At 39.5% G+C, this 22,499-nt stretch overlaps 1 protein-coding gene across 3 annotated transcripts in view; it reads right to left on the reverse strand.

Moving 5' to 3' along the window:
* The window catches only part of bclaf3 (BCLAF1 and THRAP3 family member 3), a 48,962-nt gene that overhangs the window by 19,242 nt on the left and 7,221 nt on the right, over positions 1 to 22,499 (reverse strand). For 2 of the 3 annotated variants that reach the window (XM_031896736.1, XM_031896738.1), the window contains exon 2: positions 180 to 316. The gene's annotated coding sequence lies outside the window, so the exon portion shown is untranslated. Of the gene's footprint in view, positions 1 to 179; positions 317 to 7,877; positions 7,985 to 22,499 lie in introns of those variants that run through there. The other variant, XM_031896737.1, reaches the window with a different exon arrangement.

Below are 22,499 nucleotides of genomic sequence, written 5' to 3' on the forward strand. Positions count from 1 at the left end.
GTACACAGTGCAAAGGCCCATTAGAAAAACAAAGTAGACATCCTATTTGAATTTACACAGGCAATGTAAGGTAACATGATGAACACTTATAACCTGAAAATGCAATAGTTCCTCACCAGTCAGGCAGTATAATCTCCATGAACAATATCTGAGCCACCTCTGCTCAGTGTTCTTCTTACCTTAATATAAACAAATGATCACACTAGAATTGCAAGCAATCTGTCTGTCATATAGTCCAAAATATTCTCTTCCTTTACCCAAATTTGGCTTTTCATGACAGTTCTTTCTGGATCCACTTAGATAGATTTAGCAGTGTCTGAAAAAGAATAAATTATTTTTACTTCTATTCTAACTGAATACACTTTTTGTTAAAATGCAGAGTATAAGAGGTATTCAAAACCAATAAAATACATTTACATGTAATTGACATATTTTAAGGAACTTGAAAATCCTATCACAAATGTCAATATAAATCACCAATAGATTTCTATGATAAATAAGGAGGAGCCTTAGTTCTCTGAGGACACAATAGGATCTGTGCTTGTAGTGGTCTAAAATAAAGGTGCTGCTGTCTATGGAGATTGGCACAACTAACACCAACAATACGGTATGAAAGGTTTCAGGTACAAATATAGAATTGAATATTCAGAAAAAAATAAATATTACGCAAACAGAAAGCTGTGCCCTTATTCTTTATTCTATATGTTAAAATAGAAAAAGACAAACCAAGACACGCCCTACATATAAACTGGGTATTCATTCTCATTAAGGTAAAATAAAGGATTTTTTTTTCTAGGTGAGGTTTCTGATGGTTTCTAATAAAAACTATCTATACAACCATGGTCTGGCACAATTGAATGGTTTTCAACAACCCTACCTAATATCCATTGTAGATATTGCCTTAACATAAATTGCAGCCTGCTGAATGCCTGTAAATTCCATTCTAGTGTTACAAGGAAATAAAATAACCTACAAACTTCATATGCAAATCAACAACACTTGTTACACCCAAAAAAAAAGGAGAGAACTATTTGGTGTTAAAGGAACAGTAACGCCAAAAAATCAAAATGTATAAAAGGAACTACAGTATAATGTACTGTTGCCCTGCACTGGTGCAACTCGTGTATTTGCTTTAGAAACATTACTATAGTTTAGTAAATGAAGCTGCTGTGTAGCCATGGGGGCAGCCATTTAAAAGAGAAAAGGCACAGGTTACATAGCAGATAACAGATAAGTTCTGTACAATACAATGGTGTTTTATCTGTTATCTGCTATTTAACCTGTGCCTTTTCTCCTTTTTCCAGCTTGAATGGCTGCCCCCATGGCTACACAGCAGCTTTTTATATAAACTACAGAAGTGTTTCTGAAGCAAATGAACAAATTTTACCAGTGCAGGGCAACAGTGCATTGTATTATGATTACTTAAAAACATTTTTATTTTTTGGTGTTACTGTTCCTTTAAGAATGTATAAACAATTTGAGTATATAGAAACACATTTCTTTCTTAGCTCTAAACATGTGCTTAATGAAATAAATTACAAGAGACAACAGACCGTAGAAAGGGAAAATATATGAAAATATTACAGCATAAAGAATATTGTTAGAGGTGGGGTTTGTACAGATGAATAACAAGTTACTGTTAAGACACACGTGTGCTGTCACTCCATAGTAGTGTGTATGTGCATATGATGGTTACTTATGTTCACATTACCGTCATACCTCCCTACGTGACAGTGTAAGATTGGAATGGAAACAACTTACGTATGAGCCAAAGTCGAATTAGCATTTAGTCAGTTATTTATAAATTACTACTTCAAGGTGACTCACAATGCTTTGCACACTACTATAAGAAATGAAAACATTGCCTGTGTTCTATTTCTTTATTGACTTATTCTCCCACCATGCCATTATTGTAAAACCACACAATGAAAACACAGTAGAAGATATGACCAAATAGCAGCTAGGAGGCTGACCTATTTGGTTTTGTAAAGCAAATGTATATCTGATGGGAAAGGGGATGTTTGCAGGAAATTTAATTTCTATAATCTTTATATGTGCTATATGATGTATGATGAAATTTTGGGTACAGTGCATATCCATTGGGTGCAACAGTACGTGAGTAAAGTAGCGCATATCTACACACACTGTCATGCCTCTATTTCAGGGGTCTCAAACTCGCGGCCCGCGGGCCATTTGCGGCCCTCGGTACAGTATTTTGTGGCCCGCACCAACGCCTTCTCAAAAGAAATGAATGGATCGCGATTTTTATTGCGATTCAAGGGATAATGCAAGGCACGGCGGGCGGGAGCTGCTGATTGCGGAAATGACGTTATGCCATCATAACAGTTAATATGGGAAGACGTTCTGTGTGCACAATTAGCTCCTTAGCAGCTAATTGTGCACACAGAACGTCTTCCCATAATAACTGTTATGATGGCATAACGTCATTTCCGCAATCAGCAGCTCCCGCCCACCGTGCCTTGCATTATCCCTTGAAAGCCAATTTTTTGTGAAATCCCTTATGCGGCCCAGCCTCATCCTGACTTTGCCTCCTGCGGCCCCCAGGTAAATTGAGTTTGAGCCCCCTGCTCTATTTGCATGAGAATAGCAAGATATGCAAGCACGCAGGGAACAATGTGACTGGAATTGGGTTCCAGTAGAACCAGCCTGGTTATGCCAGTGTCTGAAGATAAAAGAAATCAATTAGTGAATTGAAGAAGTGAATTACTATAGTCCTATAACTCTAGCAGAGTGGATTTCCCCAGTTCACTAGTTCTAGCCATTCTCTAAAGTTTAGCATTAATCCCATTACCTAGGTCAGGGATCCCCAACCTTTTCTACCTGTGAGCAACATTCAAATGTAAAAAGATTTAAGGAGCAACACAAGCATGAAAAATGTTCCTGGGGTTACAAATAAGGGCTCTGATTGATGATTTGGCAGCCCCTATGTGGACTGGCAGCCTTCATATGGCTATGTTTGGCAGTACAACTGGTTTTTATGCAACTAAAACTTGCCCAAAAGCCAGGAATTCAAAAATAAGCTCCTGCTTTGAGGCCTCTGGGAGCAACATCCAAGGGACTGGGGAGCAACATGTTGCTCACGAGCCACTGGTTGGGGATCACTGACCTAGGTCAGTGCTGTCCAACTTCTGCGGTGCCGAGGGACGGAATTTCTCTAGCATACATGGTGGAGGGCCGCTAATGGAAACCAGTTTTGACCACTCCTTTTTAAACCACACCCATTTTATCACAATGGTGGTAGTGAAGCTACTCACTGCGGGGATTTCAACCGTCATTCATATGTGAAAGAATTATATTATGTCATATTAAGACATACCCTTAAATCCATATGCCTCCACCTCCTCTGTGGATAGCACAGCAACCCCCAGCACATAATTACACACTTTAGGGACCATTTAATGGCTATTTCCAACTACTAACAAACTCCCAGAACAAACCCCTGCCAGGTTCACCTCCCACAGGCAGCATATGGCAGGCAGAGTATGGCACACACAGGCAGGGTAGGGCAGGCAGAGTATGGCACACACTACTCTGCCTGTCCTATGCTGCCTGTGTATGCCATACTCTGCCTGCCCTACCCTGCCTGTGTGTGACATACCCTCCCTGCCCTATGCAGCCTGCAGCATAGGTCAGGCAGTACATTCAATGTCCGAGGTGTGAACAGGTGAACAATGTGGGTGATTACAGCCTGAGCCTGAGGTGTGAACTCTGCAGGAGGTGAACAATGTAGGGATTAAAAGGTGTGAACACCACAGGGGATTACATTTTTAAACAATACAGGTGGTTTACAGCCTGAATCTGAGGTGAGAACCATGCAGGGGGCCAGTTAATACTTACAGAGAATGTTATATGCACCGTCATTCGGACTTTGTAAAAATGAAGTGGGAAGCAGTGGTATTAAACTGGCAAACACCTTTAGTGTTTCATTAGTATAGCTATAACCTAGACTTCCATTTAGGCTAATTTTTGGTGTTTTTTGCTAGCAACAAAGGCAAACCACCAAAAGTAACCATGTGCCATTATTGCTAGTGTCTCACAGCAGCTGAAGGACACGCCTGTACTTAAGTACTTTAATAGAAAAGTATTTAAGTCTTGGTCTGCCAACTGCATGTTTTTGTTCTCTTTATAAGATGAATTTCAATACATCATTTGTGGTTTAATGCTTTATTGTGTTAGCCTAGCTATAATGAAACCACATAATTCCCTGGCTTAAATCACAATCCACCAGTGTGAAATAATTATTTTAAAGATAAGTCTTTCTTCTTTAACACTGCTATTAGTAAGGATAACCCTTACAAATACAAAACTAGACTGTGGCCAGAATCAGATATTCTTGGCTCTCATATTACTCATAACGGAGAATAGAAGTGGCCATTCCGATTATATATGCTATAGTGCAAAGTTTTAAGATTTGTGATTCTTCTCATTAGTGTAGCAGGAGCATAGACAGGGATTATTACTCAACTAATTAGGTTAAAAAAAAACAAAAAACGACTCTACATACTTAGGGACAGATTTTTTAAACTACATAATTTCTAATTTTTTAAAAAAGATTCCAAATTCAACTAAACTTATTTCCCGAATGTCTAATATTTACTAAAAAAAACCAAGTTGCATGGATAAATCGCTGCGAAAATCCCAATTTATTCAAATTGTCACTGCAACAATTCAAAAAAAGAGTCTGGATTTTCAGCCAAAACCCAGCAAAATCTGGTTTTGAGACAAAAGAAAAAACTTCAAGGAAAGGGAAGGGACCTTTGGCATTGACTTCTACATGAACTCGGCAAGTTTCATCTAGTGAATTGCAGAATTTGGGTTTTTAGCCGTTTACACACACAGTAGTAGCGAGTTTTTTCTCTGCAACTTTTTTTTTCAAAATCTGAATCGTGTTTAAAATAAAAAAAATCAATGGTTAGTATATGAAAATGAACTCTCTGGTATTTTTATCTTGGCCTTACGGTGTTGGATAGGCCTGCTGGGATAACCGGATTTTTCATTTCATTTAGCCCTTTGCCCTTTCTCTGGCACAAACTCTTTTTCTACCTTTTGCAGGTTCTGCTTGTGCTTCATTTGCTTCTGGCAGTGAGAAAGATAGGAAAGAGTTAGATTAGGGGGCCCGTTCATGAAACCACAAATTTTCGCTAACTAAAAGCACAACTGGAAAAAAAACCACAATAATTTCTGATGTGCAAAAATCGCGCGAAAATATTGTGGTTGTGATCTGAAAGTCACAAAATTTTCGAAAACGAACAATAGTAAACGGTGCAAAAACCTTTCTGGCTTTGAAACTTCAATGCATGATTTTGGAAGCCTTCCATAGGACTCAATGGCACTCTGCAGCTCCAACCTGGCCCAAGGAAAGTCTCCCATAGGGCTCAATGGCACTCTGCAGCTCCAACCTGGCCCAAGGAAAGTCTTCCATAGGGCTCAATGGCACTCTGCAGCTCCAACCCGGCCCAAGGAAAGTCTCCCATAGGGCTCAATGGCACTCTGCAGCTCCAACCTGGCCCAAGGAAAGTCTCCCATAGGGCTCAATGGCACTCTGCAGCTCCAACCTGGCCCAAGGAAAGTCTCCCATAGGGCTCATTGGCACTCTGCAGCTCCAACCTGGCCCAAGGAAAGTCTCCCATAGGGCTCAATGGCACTCTGCAGCTCCAACCCGGCCCAAGGAAAGTCTCCCATAGGGCTCAATGGCACTCTGCAGCTCCAACCCGGCCCAAGGAAAGTCTCCCATAGGGCTCAATGGCACTCTGCAGCTCCAACCTGGCCCAAGGAAAGTCTCCCATAGGGCTCATTGGCACTCTGCAGCTCCAACCTGGCCAAACAATAGCAAAGCTTAAATGAATTCCGAAATGGCCGTAGTATATGCTAAAAATACTACTTTTTTGTGGAAGTTAATGCAAACCACAAAAAGTCGCGTAATTTTAGCTATATTATCGTGGTCAGTTCTAAAAATTAGAAAAAATACGATATGCGTTTTTTTTCTGAAAAAAAAATTATGGTTTCATGAATGGGCCCCTAGGTGTCCGTGATGGGGACAGGTAAATGTCTGAGGCCAAATGTATTTCCACAGTTAAGCTTTTAATTATACAGGAACGATGGAAATAATTTGCACTGTGTAAATAGGAGAGCAAGAGCTAATAGATTCCTTACACAACCAAATAACCTGGGCTGTAAAGACGGGATAGAGATGTCCTGCCTGCAAACTGTCTCTATCAGTGCTATCCTCTGCAGTCTGTCTGTGTCTCCATTGTTAACAATAAACCTCATAAACATGGGGATACCATGGTTTTTCTCAATAAGAAAAGGTTAAAGAAATCCAGCTGATTGATTGATATCAGGTTCTTTGGTGGGCTCTTGGTGTCCCAGTCTGACAACTGCTTAACAAATACAAAAAACCCCACTGGCAAATTAATGATAAAAAAATGTTTATGACAACTAGACAGCATTTAGAGAAAACATGCTGGTTTACCACCAAAGGAGCAGCATTGCAATGTCATGGGTTTTAGTTCAGGTATCATGCTACAAGGTGGCAGTGGGTAAGCTACTGACTTTACAAAACCTGTGCCAGGGCATATAGAGGCATTTACCGGCCTCTTTATGTAGGTTCACTATATGCCTTAACAAGACCTGCATTTGACACTTGCTTCATTATCACTTTAATTGCTACCACTGAAGGGACCTTCAGGTTTGCAAATTCACTTGTTTTAAGCCAATAAATTTATGTACATTTCCAAATACTGCCACAGGCCTTTTTATTACATGAGTGATATGTAATAGAAGCAACCTATGACTCCCCAACAGCAGCAGAGACATACTTCATGTATCTACCCTGAAACAACCAGATTAAAGGACAGGGAAGTGTTGGGAACTGAAGTTGGAGAGCTGAATGTTCTCTACTGACACCATTGGGTGCAAGAATGCGAAACCTCTAGCTACAATTTCAAGAATGTCTGACAGCTGAAGCCATTTGGTGAGATGTTCAAAAACAGCTTGTCCCTCCCATATATATATATATATATAGACCAACAGTGTACATACCTGCCATGCATCCTTGTCAGTCCAGTCAATGAACAAGTAATACAAATGTCAAATATAATTTTACTGTTCAATATTTAGAAGAAAATCTTTTCTATTTTCAGATGCCTGGGATGGTAGCAAATTTCCCCACACCAGATTAACCCACAGTCATTTCGCATCTATTAAAGTAAAATTGTAGCTTTTAACAGACAGCTATCACAGCACGGTGCAAAAACAACAAAGGCTACTGTGACCCATGCACTAGAGACCTGCAGCAGGTCGGGTACACCCATGGATCTAGGTAAAGTTTGGTTTTAAGCCCAGCTCCCACCCCTAACAATCAAGCAATTTTTTTCTTTTTACATGGTAGATACAACTCCAAATTGACATTACTTTAGGCCCACAGCAACGTCACTTAGATTTCACAGGCCCCAGGTCTGATGGTAAATAAACTCATTGTGGTTGGGTTCTGGCAGCGCACTATGGTATGGGGCATAGTGGGGTGGTGGGTGAGGGTTGGGGCAGACGCCTGACTGGATTTAACCATGCACACTTCAACATTTAAAACATTCTTTAAGCTGTAGTAAAACCCTGACCTGAAAGCTTGTCAGTGCCTAAGTAAAACAACTTTATTTCTGCTGTGTTTTAAAAAGGGCATACACTAAATATAACCATAACAGATACCGTATTTTAACAATTAGTTTAAAATGTTATAATGCTATATTACTTTTCAAAATGTTTTCATTGCAGCTATTCACACATCTCCAGGCTGTGTTAAAACTAAAATGAACATTGGGTATGTCTTTCCCAGAATGTATTCATCCTGTGCAACATACCTCCATGTCCCTGTGTTGCCCCAGGCAAGGGCTCCGCTACTTAGTCAGCAAGTTCCTCAGTATAAAAGCAGGGTAGTAAAGATGTATCTCCACAGGGTCTTGATCAGTTCTGGCTGTACTAGTATCTGGGTCAAAATGCAATAGCAGAAATAGATTGCTTGGGAAGAGTTGGCAATATACCTAGTCAAAAGCCAATATAAAAAAAAAAAAGCTAGGGAATTGTCTCAAGTGACCATAGCATTACAGCTGCTGGGTTAAGAAGAGCTGAGCCCAGTACAGGTACTTTTATATATATATATAGAACATATACACTAGTGTTTGCACAGTAAAGCATGAGGCTATAGGGTACCGAGCACAGAGATCCATATTTACATAAATGGTTTAATGTATTGATGTGCATGAGACCTGCCTTTTCACTTTCTCCGATAACATATAAGTAATATAAGTAATATTCAAAGTGCAGAGCCTCAAAAAAAACAAATAGACTGACTGCAATTATAGTACAGGTATAGGATCCCTTATCCGGAAACCCGTTATCCAGAAAGTTCCGAATTACGGAGAGGCCATCTCCCATAGACTCCATTATAACCAAATAATTCTAATTTTTAAAAATGATTTCTAACAATAAAACAGTACCTTGTACTTGATCCCAACTAAGATATAATTAATCCTTATTGAAGGCAAAACAAGCCTATTGGGTTTATTCAATATTTAACTTAATGTTATGGAGATCCAAATTACAGAAAGATCCCTTATCTGGAAAACACCAGGTCCTGAGTATTCAGGATAACAGGTCCCATACCTGTAATTGGAATATTGTAATGCAATCTTGCATAGCTGCATGAGACTAGGGTAGGTTTTCTGCTCTGTCTGTCAGGTACAGGTGTACATGGTGAGGATTTCTTTGTTTGGTATATGGCGAGGAACCATTATGATCTGCATTAACACAGCCTTTACATTCACTCTCCCCTTTTACATACCCTTAAAACCTGCATCAAATAAAACAAGGAGTGATTATTTTTATTTTCTGGAAAATGTTGAAGAAGAAATAAAACAAATAAAGCTCATGCTCAGCAAAAAGGAATTTATCAGTGGGAAGAGGACACAGGACCATCTCTTCTCAGGCCAATGTAGAATGTACAGAGGCTGCTCTTGCTTCTGGAAAGCTACACTGACCTGGAGCACCAGTCCTAGAAATATAGAGACTATATTAGTCTATAGGGCTAATTTATGAAGCACTACAGCAGTTCCAGTCATGCAGTGATGGACACAATTGTTGCCCAAATCTGCACCATACATTTAAGGCTTTGAATGCAAATACAGATAAAGAAGCATGAGGGTCTGAAACATTGGCTTTATTGGACAATATTTTATCATAAAATTGTATGTGGTGTGCAAAGTATTGTTTTTGTATAGCGGCCTGAAAGAAAGGTTTATGCTATTTATTCCACTCGTCTATGGATCCCTACAGTATATATTTGTGAACTGGGTTCTAGGTTAAAGCCTAATGTATGTAAAAGCATTACAAGCAGCACTCCAAGGATATGTAAATTTAAGCAAAAATGTATTGTGTTGATGTTTCACATCCATTAAAATGCTTTTAGAGATTTCCTGATGCATGCACTAGAGTTTATATGAGGGAACCAAAGGAGCATGAAGTTTCAAAATGCTCTCATCCTTTTGTGTCAGTCAGGAGTGCAAGAAAGGTATGTCTGAACATAAACAATACCTGCTCTTTTACTACACAGTTGCAATTAAGTGGCTAAAATTTTGTATTGGTTAGCTGGCCAGAGTACTCAGACTGATGGCCAATGCCAGTACAAGTACGGGATCAGTTATGAGCAACCCGTTATCCAGAACGTTCCAAATTACAGAAAGGCCATCCCCCATATTCTTCATTATAATTCTAATTTTTAAAATGACTTCCTTTTTCTTTACTAAAAAAAGCAGTACCATGTACTTGATTCAAACGGAGATATAACTAATCTTTATTTTAGGCACAACTATCCTATTAGGTATATTTAAAGCTTGAAAATCCAAAATATGGAAAACCCCTTATCCGGAAAACCCCCAGATCCCAAGCATTCTGGATAACAGGTCCCATACCTTTACTGAGATGGACAAGTCACCGCATTATTTAAAAAAAATATTCTCCTACCGTTCGTTACAGTATGTGTATTGCTTATTGTTACCTCTTAGATCTGTTTGCCTGCCTCTGCCATGAACCCTGGCGTTGGCGGCCATGCTTTTATAGACATGCAAGTGGCTTTTCACACTACTTAACATCCACCATGGTGCCTGCTTTGTACATTTTCATGTTAGTAAGCTCAAATGTGTATTATACTCCTGTTGTACAATAATAATTGTCTAACTCCGATTGTGTCTATGAAGATATATTTTTATTAACCCAGGCCATGATATACAATATCTTGTAGAATTAATTCCTGAAAATTTTTCACCACTCATTCTGGTGGCTTCTTCAGTTCAACTAATTGGTAGAGAATTCTCCAGCATTTAAACCAATAAGGAAAGTACAGTCACAGACATCCAATCACAGCGGTTCCATAGAACTTATTCATTCATATCACTGTCCTCAAAATTGTGTCCCTTCTCCTTTAAATGTAGAGAGGCTGCTGAATTTTGTCCTGAGGGATCAGCCAACCTATTTAAGGCGATTCTTTTACGGAGCGTTTTTTTTAGTCTCCCCAAGGTATAGATCTGAGCACTCTTTACTAAACTGGACAAAAAAGGCCACATTACTTTTTATGTGCTTTGGTGCTGGGACTTTTGCCTTACCAATTACGGTCTCACTTTTTTGCGTGCACCAGTTTCCTTTTCATGCCCAGCCCTCTGTTCTCCTGCTGATCTGGCTGACTACTTTGAAACTCAAAAAAAAAAATGTAACAGTAGTCAACTATCCTCAGCCTGCATCCTTCCCCACAATTGCCTGCACACGTGATGTAAAAAAATAAAAGGAACATCGCAGTGCAATGCATTGTGGGTTATGTAGTTTCTGCATGCTGTCTGTAAGCTGTGAAGTTGTTAGTTTGTAACGTTTTAGTCCCTCCTCCTGACAGTGATATGTATATTAAAGGTTTCTGTGTTGTGTGCAGCTCTTTAATAAATTTTGGTTCGAAAGCCGGAGTTCCCCTTTAACACCTGCCTCAATGACAATGATAGTACAATTGTGACTGGATCACAATTTTACACCTGAGTTTCAACTAACACCTAACTCTAAGTTCAATGGAACCACTGTAGTCCCTGATGGCCCATTAGTCGCCTGCAGTTAAATCTCGGCTACTGCGAGGGAATGCTCTCCACGAAATGCAGGAAACTTTACACAATTTCAGAAAACGACACACAGAAGTTGCCCACGGGTCATTACCTTAAGGGTATAAATGCCAGGGAAATCCCTACAACTCAGTTGAACTGAAGAAGCCACTCAGAAAACATGATTAAGAAAACTCAGAAAAGTCTAGTTCCTTTAGACATAATTCTATTAGGTACTGTAACTCAGCTTGCAGATGAAGGGTGCCAAGGCTAAAGGCCTATGTGCTTTCAAGAACCCCTACTTGAATATCAGTTAAAGTGAGATTTTAGGATGACCACTTATTTACTGCCCTTATTGTGGAACTATGGCTGAAACAGTCAAGTTTTCATGTACCCATGTTTTAAGCAAAGTAGGGGTCAAAAACCACAAAACAAAACACCAAAAACACTGAGCTAAAGGAAATAAAATAGCTCTGTGTTGGAAACAGTTCCTAATGTACAGCAGTGACACATGGGATAAAATTATATAACCAATACCATATTTACTCGAGTATAAGCCGACACAAAATGTGCTGAACAAGTCACCCTTCGGCTTATATTCGAGTTCCAGACCCCCTGCTAGCAATTCCCGCTGCCCCCGCGAACACGACAGGCTACCCTCAACCATCTATATAGCCCCACACGCACAGCATGGACAGTTAAAAAAACTCCTGCAAAACGAAACAAGTCACAGTCTTACATCCGCAATACTCGCTATTTAAAGATCCTTCAGTCCCGGTTACTGTCGCTCTCTGCCTATGCCAGCTTCCCGCAGCAGCTTGGGGCTATGATAGGAACCGCTGAGCATTATTCTACTACCTATTAGTGCACTCTTCTGTTCTTCTGCACCCGCGCCTGGGGCAGAAGTGACGTCACGCACCCCTGCAGTTAATCCCAGATGTGTTCCAAGGTATCAGTGATTCTTCAAGAACATGTAGAACTCCCATTTAGCGATGTTCTACCAGGACCCAGCAAGGATGCTGCATAATAGCACATGAGGTTCAGGGAGAGGGACAAGAAAAATGATGACACAGAAGATAGATGTCCATTGTGATAGTACCGTATAGATTTATATCTCTATAAATAACAATTCCCATTTTATTTGATTTGTATATTTGATCCTAATTATAGTTAATCATAATTGACTGAAGTTAAACACATATCATGTGTGTTTAACTTTAATCAATCAATAATTACCTATAATTAGCCATGTCATGTGGTCAGTGTTGCTAATACAGGTGAATACTGTTATTATTAATTACCATAATTTAAAGTTGAACATATTGTTGATACCAATCAAATCGATTATTCAATCTTAGCAGTAGCGGCTGCATCTCCCACCCTAGGCTTATACTCGAGTTAATAAGTTTTTCCAGTTTTCTTAGGTAAAATTAGGTACCTCCGCTCATACTTGAGTATATACGGTAAGTATTTACCAACAAATATAGAAATGTAAAGTTTCACTAAATTTCACAAGAAAGAAGCAAAACCACAATTTTTAGAAAACACTAGTTTTCATCATGTCATGTGGTCAGTGTTGCTAATACAGGTGAATACTGTTATTATTAATTACCATAATTTAAAGTTGAACATATTGTTGATACCAATCAAATCGATTATTCAATCTTAGCAGTAGCGGCTGCATCTCCCACCCTAGGCTTATACTCGAGTTAATAAGTTTTTCCAGTTTTCTTAGGTAAAATTAGGTACCTCCGCTCATACTTGAGTATATACGGTAAGTATTTACCAACAAATATAGAAATGTAAAGTTTCACTAAATTTCACAAGAAAGAAGCAAAACCACAATTTTTAGAAAACACTAGTTTTCATCATGTCATGTGGTCAGTGTTGCTAATACAGGTGAATACTGTTATTATTAATTACCATAATTTAAAGTTGAACATATTGTTGATACCAATCAAATCGATTATTCAATCTTAGCAGTAGCGGCTGCATCTCCCACCCTAGGCTTATACTCGAGTTAATAAGTTTTTCCAGTTTTCTTAGGTAAAATTAGGTACCTCCGCTCATACTTGAGTATATACGGTAAGTATTTACCAACAAATATAGAAATGTTAAGTTTCACTAAATTTCACAAGAAAGAAGCAAAACCACAATTTTTAGAAAACACTAGTTTTCATAAAGCCATCATTATGCTTTTTAAAAATTCGCCTTTTACCATCTATGACTGAGATAATTTCATGGCTAATATAAGACATTATTCTTGGAAATAAAATACTCAACTGAAAGTTTGGTTTTCAAGGATGTGAGTGTTGGGCCAGCGAAGAACTGCAGAACTACAGTATAAAATTCAGTGTATATAGTTCAAAAGGAAAATAAATACCAGGATTTTGCAGGATTCAGATCAATCCATAGTCCTGACCAGACCAAATCCAAACACAGACATGAAATGACTTTAGACCATGAGACAACTGAAGGTGATTTTTTTTTTAAAATATATATATATATTGCCAATTTGGTTTGAAAAAAACCCACCAAATCCACCACTCAAGATTCAGATAATCTTAAGGTGGCCACACACAGCCGATAAAAGAGGTGTGGTCTGAGTGTATTGGGCAGTCATGACGCCCTCGGATGGACATGCCCAACTTATATCTGGCCAAAAATCATCCAGATGTTGATAGAGCAGGTTTGAAAAAACCTGCTGGGATGTGAAGCGCATTGGCTCATTGATGTGTTGTGCTTGTTTGCCGACTTGCCAAACGAGGGGATCTTTAGCTGTATAGCCAACACTAAACTTCTGGATTTGGTGTATCCCTAAGGCTGATGCCACATGGGGCTGTTTCTCAGCCTACGAAAAAAAACCCAGGCTGAAAATCTGCCCCAACACTGGCATCTGCAGCTTATTGGCCCTCGGCCAGATGTCGATCAAGCAGGTTTAAAAATCCTCTCGGGGTGAGGAGCACATCAACATACTGATGCCTCCTTCTTTGCCTGCACCTGGAACCACTGTGTTGGCCCAGTTGCAGGCACACATGGCAGATATCAGGTGAAATATGCGTTTCTTTGCCAATATCTGGCAAATGCAGTGTGTGCCTGCATCTGGGTTAATTCAATGGTTCTGGATACAGGCAAAGAAGGCTGATGCCAGCAAAGAGGCTAATTTTTGTCCTCTGTTTTCCATAGGCTGAGAATCAGTCCCATATGGTTGGCGGTTCCTACCAGCAATCGCCTATCATTTGCCAGTGAAGATAAAGCCTGGAGCAGTGATCCCCAACCAGAGGCTCGGGAGCAACATGTTGGATGTTGCTCCCAGTGGCCTCAAATCACGTGCTTATTTTTAAAGTTTTGACTGCATAAAAACCCAGTGTAATTGCCAAAAAGAGACTTCTGTAGGCTTCCAGTCAACATAGGGCAGTAATCCCCAACCAGTGGTTCACATGTTGCTCCCCAACACCTTGGATGTTGCTTCCAGTGGCCTTAAAGTAGGTGCTTATTTTTTAATTCCTGGCTTGGAGGCACATTTTTGTTGCATAAAAACAAGTTGTACTGACAAACAGAGCCTCATTTAGGCTGCCAGTCCACATAGGGGCTACCAAATAGTCAATCGCAACCCTTATTTTGCACCCTCATTAACACTTTTAATGCTTATGTTGCTCCCCAACTCATTTTACATTTGAGTGTGGCTCATAGGTAAAAAAAAGTTGGGGATCCCTGACACAGGGGCTATCAAATAGCCAATTATAGCTCTCACTGGCACCTCCAGGAACATTTTTCTTGCTTGTGTTGCTCTCCAAAACTTTTTCCATTTGAACGTGGATCACATATAAATGGTTGGGGATCCCTGGCCTAGAGGCTAGCAATTAAAACGCACAAACAGCAAATTTGGAACACACCAGAACAAAACCTCATAAGAAATATAATGTCCCATCATGAAAAGACTTGTCATTACCTTCTTGAAAGAATGTGTTATTGTTTTTATCTTGATAAAGCACTGAAAATCTGATTGATAACCTATAATCATTTACAGCTCAAGAGACAGAATTGTCCTTATCTATAAATAAGCCTCTTGTTAACAGGTCAGGCTGGAAATCGTCCTGTCACCTACATGTCCTAGTACTAGACAGCTGGAGAGACACATCTTTGGACTGCATTTGTATGTATTTGAACATGTCAATCATGCCTCTTTTAAGAGTAGTGGCATAAGGGTTGTTCTGCTGCATTTCCCAAGACATACTTCACTTATAAAACACAAAGAACTACAAATATTTTCTTAGTGTTTCTAGCAGCTATAAGCAAACGTGTACAATAGTTACTCTTAAATCCTTTCCATGCTACAATGCGCAAAGCAGCAGAACTATGCATTTATCTACACAGACCCAAATGTGACAATTTTCTGTTCAATGCATTTAACTAAACCCTAAAAACAAATACAGGTAGAAATGTTAATTATATATTTTGAATTTACTGGATCAGTCTAAATTTTAAGCTTCTCTATAACAATAATTCTTCAGACCTTTAAAGCTGTGCACAGGGTGTCGCCATTTTGGCTTATGCTAGGAGTATTAGCGACATTGCACATGAGTGAGGTCTGGCCAACCAATGGAATGCTAAGCTTAGGGGTTGTTGCAAACCATCGAGCAGAAAATGAGGTGCACGTTATAGAGGCTGATGCTAAAGGGCTGATTATTAAACTCTAAGGCACTGGTTTCTGAGCTGCTGTTTAATAAAAAAAACTGTTCATTACTAATCATTCTTGTGTTGTGAAGTTAATGTTCTATAAAAAAAAAATAAATAAATAAAATAAAAAAAAAAAAGGTATTCATTTTGCCCAGGAACAGTAACCCACTGCAATCAATCAGTAGGTAGCATTTACGGGTCACCTGTTTAAAAAAAAGTTACTGCGCATAGGCAAACTTAGTGCCTTTTACTACATATAGGGGAAAGTATTATTGTAAGTAGGCCTCTAAGATCCATGAGTTACAGAAAAACATAGCATGATCAGTGAATCAGCAGAAGAGAAGATGAGGAGCTACTGGGGGCACCTTCTGAGGCATTGCTAAAGGGCTGTGGCTGCCTTGGTTTGAAACATAAGATACAGTGGCTCTAGCCTACTTCCTTGTTAGGCTTTAAGTGTCCTTTAAGCCAAATTATTCTCTTACAAGTGGTGAAAGGAATACTTGTTGCCTTACAGAGCCCCAAAGAACCACACTTATCAGTTAAAAAGGATCATTATTATACAGGTATAGGATCTGTTATCCAGAAAGCTCCGAATTACAGGAAGGCTTTTCCCATAGACTCTGTATCAAATAATTCTAATTTTTAAAAATGATCTTCATTTCTCTGTAATAATAAAACAGTACAGGTATCGGACCGCTTATCTTGAAACCCATTATCCGGAAAGTTCCAAATTACGGAAAGGCCATCTCCCATAGACTCTATTTTAATCAAATAATTCACATATTTTAAAATGGTTTCCTTTTTCTCTGTAATAATAAAACAGTACCTTGTTCTTGATCCCAAGTAAGATATAATTAATTTTTATTGGAGCCAAAACAATCCTAGTGGGTTTAATTACTGTTTAACTAATTTTTTTTTAGCAGACTTAAGGCAGGAAATCCGAATTAAGGAAAGACTCCAGGTCCCGAGCATTCTGGATAACAGGTCCCAATACCTGTACTTGACCCCAAGGCATGGTGATCAAATTATGGAACAAACCCTAATCCGAAAAAACCCAGGCCCGGACCATTCTGGATAACAGGTCCCATACCTGTACTTTTATTTATACAGCAGTGACATATTGCATTGTGCATTACAGAGATTATACATCATTCACATCAGTCCGTGCCCCAGTAAAGCTTACAATGTAAAGCCCTCTATGGGACATATGTGCACACATGGCATGTATAAAAATATATTTTACAAACAATAGGTGTGCCGAGATTTGATTCGTTTCTCTCACATTGCTCAATAAAGCCAAGCCATTCTATCATTCTATTATCTTCCATTGGGAGGATAGTGTAATTGGAGCCTAATGCATATATAATGTTTTGCTAATATATGCATTAGGTTCAACAGAACCTGTTTTTACCCAATTATACCACTGCGTTAAAATGTAAGGTTCATTTGGGTTTGGTACTTCCTTACTTTAGCTGAATATTAATGCAGGTAGTATGTATAGCCCAAATTAATCCTAATTAATCCTTACAATATAACACTAGGTATGTGTTGATCAATATGAAATAGGCAATTACAATAAATTCTTTCCTATATCCACCCATAAGATTTACAAACCCAGATAAGAACTAGTTTCAATAATACAATTCCTGACAGGCCAGATATATAATTGTTAACATCACCTACATAATACAAGACGGGTGGTGGGGGCCCCTGGAGCAGTAATCTCAGTGGGCCCTGCACCCCCACTCTGACCCTGCTAAAGCAATACCAGAGTTCAATGCTTCTTAAAGTAGACATATCTTATAAAACTAAGAATGTACCAGTGAATTATACTCCTCTAAATATAGAAGGATTATGCTTAAAAAAGTTGTGTTTCAGACTGATTTATTGAGAAATTCCCCCAAAACCCTACTAGTCCCGCCCATCTGTTCCACTTCCTGCTGGCTGAATTCTCTGGATGAGCAGATGAGCCAGCAGCACTTGGTACACTGAACAGTAGGATAGGAACCAATCAGCATCTAGGCTGACCTTATAGGTAACTGAAGCTGGTCTTTGCTTGCGTGAGTGCAAGGCTGTGATTGGCTATCCCCCTCCTGTTGTGCTTCTGGCACAACACTCACACCCACACTCTTCATTTGAAACACACACACACAGACAACTAAGAGGGTTTATAGGGGGCTCCAATAAAGGGGCCATTTTTACAGATAAGATTATTGTTTAGCCCAAAGTGAAACCAGCACCATATATTATTCATAGCTGCCTACAAAATTTAAAAAAAAATGGAAATTCAGCTCTTAAAAGAGAAGAAAAGGCTAATAAAGAGTTAATCTGAAGCTGCAGGCATACCTTCAGTTCTCTCAATAGTACCCTTAAGTCTCCCCATATTTCTCATGTTTAGATGATCAGACGCCTCATAGAAAAAAAAAACGCTGAGTTCTGTAAAGAAAATTCCCATAATGTCTCACTCCTGCACCAAGATCACAAGACCCCTGTACATGAGCAGTTAGTAAGACTATGAGTCAGCTTCCTGCTAATTGGCTCAGATCACACATTTTTAAAGGAGAAGGAAAGGCAAAGTCACTTGGGGGTGCCAAAATGTTAGGCACCCCCAAGTGACTTGAATCGCATACCATTTACCCGGGCTGGTGCCCCTGCCCGGGGTACCTGCAGAGCTTCCTTCTTCCTGCTTTGCGAGCGTGCGCATGCGCAGTAGAGTGAAAAGCTGAACTTTAACAGAGAAGTCTGCTTTTCACTCTACTGCGCATGCGCCTATGTGTAAGTCTTAGCGAAACGCAGGCGGAAGGAGGAAGCGCATCGCTCCAGGTACCCCGGGCTGGTGCTGTTTTCTCCTAACAGGGGCACCAGCCCGGGGTACGAGGTAAACAATTAAAGTCACTTGGGGGTGCTTAACATTTTAGCACCCCCAAGTGACTTAGCCTTTCCTTCTCCTTTAAGGGGGGGAGGGAGTTCTTAGCATTCTTGAGGGAAAGGGACCAGGAGAGGGGAGAGAGAAGAGAGATGCGCACACTCTTGCACAGAAAAAAAAAAAAAGAGACACGAAATCCTGTTTCTTTTGATAGAGGATTCGGTGCAGCATTTCTGTGAGTGCTTATGGCTGTACAGGGCTGTGGACTTCTCAGTTTCTGATACTTCCGACTCCACGACTCCGACTCCTCTGTTTTTAATATGTTAATGTATTTTATACATTCATTGAAGGAAAGGAAGGAGACATACATGTCATTTAACCACAGAACTACTGGTTAGGAAGCCAACACTCGACTGTATTGCCCAATTAAAGCACGTATACAAGTATTTCTAGTCCTGCAAATTTTTTTTACTTAATTAGTTATCAGTGGCAGTTAGGCTAGGTTCACAGTGGGCATTGGGTTCCCAGTAACAGAGGAACACAACGCAGTGGAGCTGCCGCACCTTAACTGTGCGTTACGTCCCATTTAGTGAAGCATACAGTCAATGAAAAGCTTCATGGTCACTCAACGTGTTCGTTAATGCACTGCGTGCATTGGGCTTTATTCTTATAGCAGAGAAGTAATTAATTATGACTGTTTGTGAATTGGGACATTTAAACTTGCTTTATTTTTTTTTTATTCCCATTTAAATTTAGTAGGAGTCGGTTCATTTTTTGCCGACTGACTCCAGGCACCCAAAATTGCCTCCGACTCCTCGACTCCGATTCCACAGCCCTGTGGCTGTTTTTACATTTTCTGATAAAGCTTACTTAGTTTTTACCTTTCCTTCTCCTTTAAAGTTACCAGGAGCCACCCCTGGTAACTTCGGGACTCTGCCGCCTGAGGCGAGTTTCTCAACTTGCTTCATGGCAGTAGTGTCCCTGCTTATTCGTTTAACTTTATTCATTGGGACCAGGAAGTAGAATCTGACTTTAGTTTAATTTTCCATTTTTGTCCTGGTCAAAGAAAGAAAGAACAAAAACCATTGATTTTGCTTTGTAATTAAAACAATAGGCAAAAAGTATGTTTCGCAAAATCCCTATTCATTGAGCTCTTGTTAAAAAAGACAGTCCCTTTAAGGAATCATACAGGGTGCGACTTAGCATAGATGTAAACAGAACACCCCATGTGAACTAAACAGACAGGGAGGGTTAAGCAAACAAATTCACAGGGCAGTGACAAAGACGTTTAGTGGATTCACTTTAGTAATTGACAGGACAGCATAATTGCTAGGTGTAACCTACTTTCTAAGATAGGGACATGTACGCAAATGTTTAAACAAATAGTACTGTTAACAAAATAAAGAAATGTAATGCCAATACAGCTGTAAGAATCCAGTCATTTCCCAGCTGTTGTTACACTACCATAGCCGGCACTCTACCTGCCACACATTTTAAATTCAGTGCCATAAATACATTTGCGAATAATCTTTCACAAACAAGATGAACATTTTAAACACACACACACATTATATATATATATATATATATATATATATATATATATATATATAAAACCAAAATGTTGGTTATACATGCAACACACTTGAGATTGTTTTGAACTATAAGACCCTTGGTGCTGGCTGCGTTTTATTTTGTATTCTGTGCACGTGGGCGGCTATTTATTAGCATTTTGGAGTGAGGTGCTGTCGTGAGGACTTTTTTGTATATATAAATACCGGTATATATACTCTGATAAACAGGGTTGGACGTCTGGTGAGATGCCTTTTTTGGAGAGCCGCAGACAGACATTTGCTAAGAAGACACAATAGGCATATCTTTAGAAAGCATGCATCAACGCACACACATGAGTACAACTAAAGAACCTGAAAGAAGTTATTGTATGACTAGTGACAAAAATGGCTACTTCCTGTGGATTATTTTTTGCCGTCTTTATGCCACACCTGCGAGATTGCAGCCATAAAGTGTAGATGACAGAGTTGTCAGGCATCAGTTATACAGGTGAATCATAATCATGGCGTTATCCATTGTCTGCAATAGCAATTGATCTGGGACAATTATATTTTTCCAGAAACGTTACAGAGCCAAGAACGCCACTTGTGACATTTGCCCAGAAAAACTTACTGTGAGTTTCTTTCTTTCACACAAAAAGGACAATTGCTTCACCTGAATTCACACATAGAAGGATTATACGTGGGTTAGGTGATGTAAGCCAGACTGTCTCTCAGACAGCTTGAGAGCCACGAACCCAGTGACATTATATCTTTTTTATTTTAATATTGAAAACGTATCAACAACAACCTAAAAACTAGCCAAACCCAAAACGATCTGCTTGTTGGGTGAGGACAAATAAAGTGCCCCTTCAGGCCAAAAACTAAATCACAAAGGTCCAGGAGAGACTGAATAAACAGCCTAAAGCAGTCCTTACACAAGGGGCTTTTCAAATATGCCAAAAGATATCAGGCCAATATCCAAAGACACATTGATCAGCAGGCTATATCTTGCTCTGATTTTCCAATCGGGCTTATGAACTGTGGCCCAAATTGCACCACAATGTAACACCCATCGATCAATCAAGCAAGCAGTTGACAGGCATAAAGTTCCTGAGCTAATTAAAATGCAGCCTTTTGTTGGCCACAGATGTTTGATATGAATGTTTTGCTCTGTTTGCATGACAGACAGGAGCCAGCAGAACATACAGGAATTTTTAATCTAGTCAAAATTGACGCGTGTGGTCAATTTACTAATTGTGGATGTAGAGAAAAACACAACTGTTTGGCTTTTTTTTTTTTTAAAGTAAAAAAAAATGCATCAGATATTCACAGTCTCCATACATAGTGGCCATACACAGGTCGATTGTAGCTGCCAATTGGCCTGCCCGATCGATATCTGTCCTGAAATCAGCCAGATATCAATCGGGCAGGTTAAAAAATTCAGTCGGATTGGGGACCGCGTCGGCTCGTTGATGCGGTCCCCGAACCAACTGCGCCCATTACAGTTGTTATAATTCGATCATTTGGCCATAGGGCCAAACGACCGAATTAGCCTAAATTCCCCCGATATCGCCCACCCGTAGGTGGGGATATCGGGAGAAGATCCTCTCACTTGGCGACCTCACCAGGAAAGCAGATCTTTACATGTATGGCCACCTTAAGAATGCACCCAATCTAGGATTTGGTTCGGGATTCAGCCAATATTATTTCAGCAGGATTTGGCTGAATCCATGTGCCTGGCCGAACTGAATCCTAGTCCTTAAAATCACGTGACTTTTTGTAACATAAAGACAGAAGTTAAAAAAATTTTAATCGTGAATGCAGCATGTTGTTCTCGTTAACCCTTTCATAGCCTAATTTGCATATTCAAATTAGGATTCAGATTCGGCTCGGTAATTGGCCAAGTTTCAGGGTTCGGCCGAATCCCAAAATAATGGATTCAGTGCATCCCTAAAATCAACACGAACGAGAACTACATTGTTCTAATCTTTTTCATTGAAAATCTCAAATGTTTTAATAAACTGGGAAATAAAGTTGTCAGAGACAATGCACATTGACTTCCAAAGAAACCTGCCAAAGTTTTTTCTGGTGACTTTTCTTTAAAAAAATTGCTTCTATTTGAGGTTTCAGAAAATACTCACATCTATATTCAATGTGATTTTTCTCAAGCAGAGAAAAATTCAGATACTTTATATGTATAAAGGTGGCCATACACCTTACAATTATGATCTTTCCTCTTTCCTGCAACCTTTG

The sequence above is a fragment of the Xenopus tropicalis genome, chromosome 2, assembly GCF_000004195.4.
Source record: "Xenopus tropicalis strain Nigerian chromosome 2, UCB_Xtro_10.0, whole genome shotgun sequence".
In the NCBI taxonomy this organism is placed as follows: domain Eukaryota; kingdom Metazoa; phylum Chordata; class Amphibia; order Anura; family Pipidae; genus Xenopus; species Xenopus tropicalis.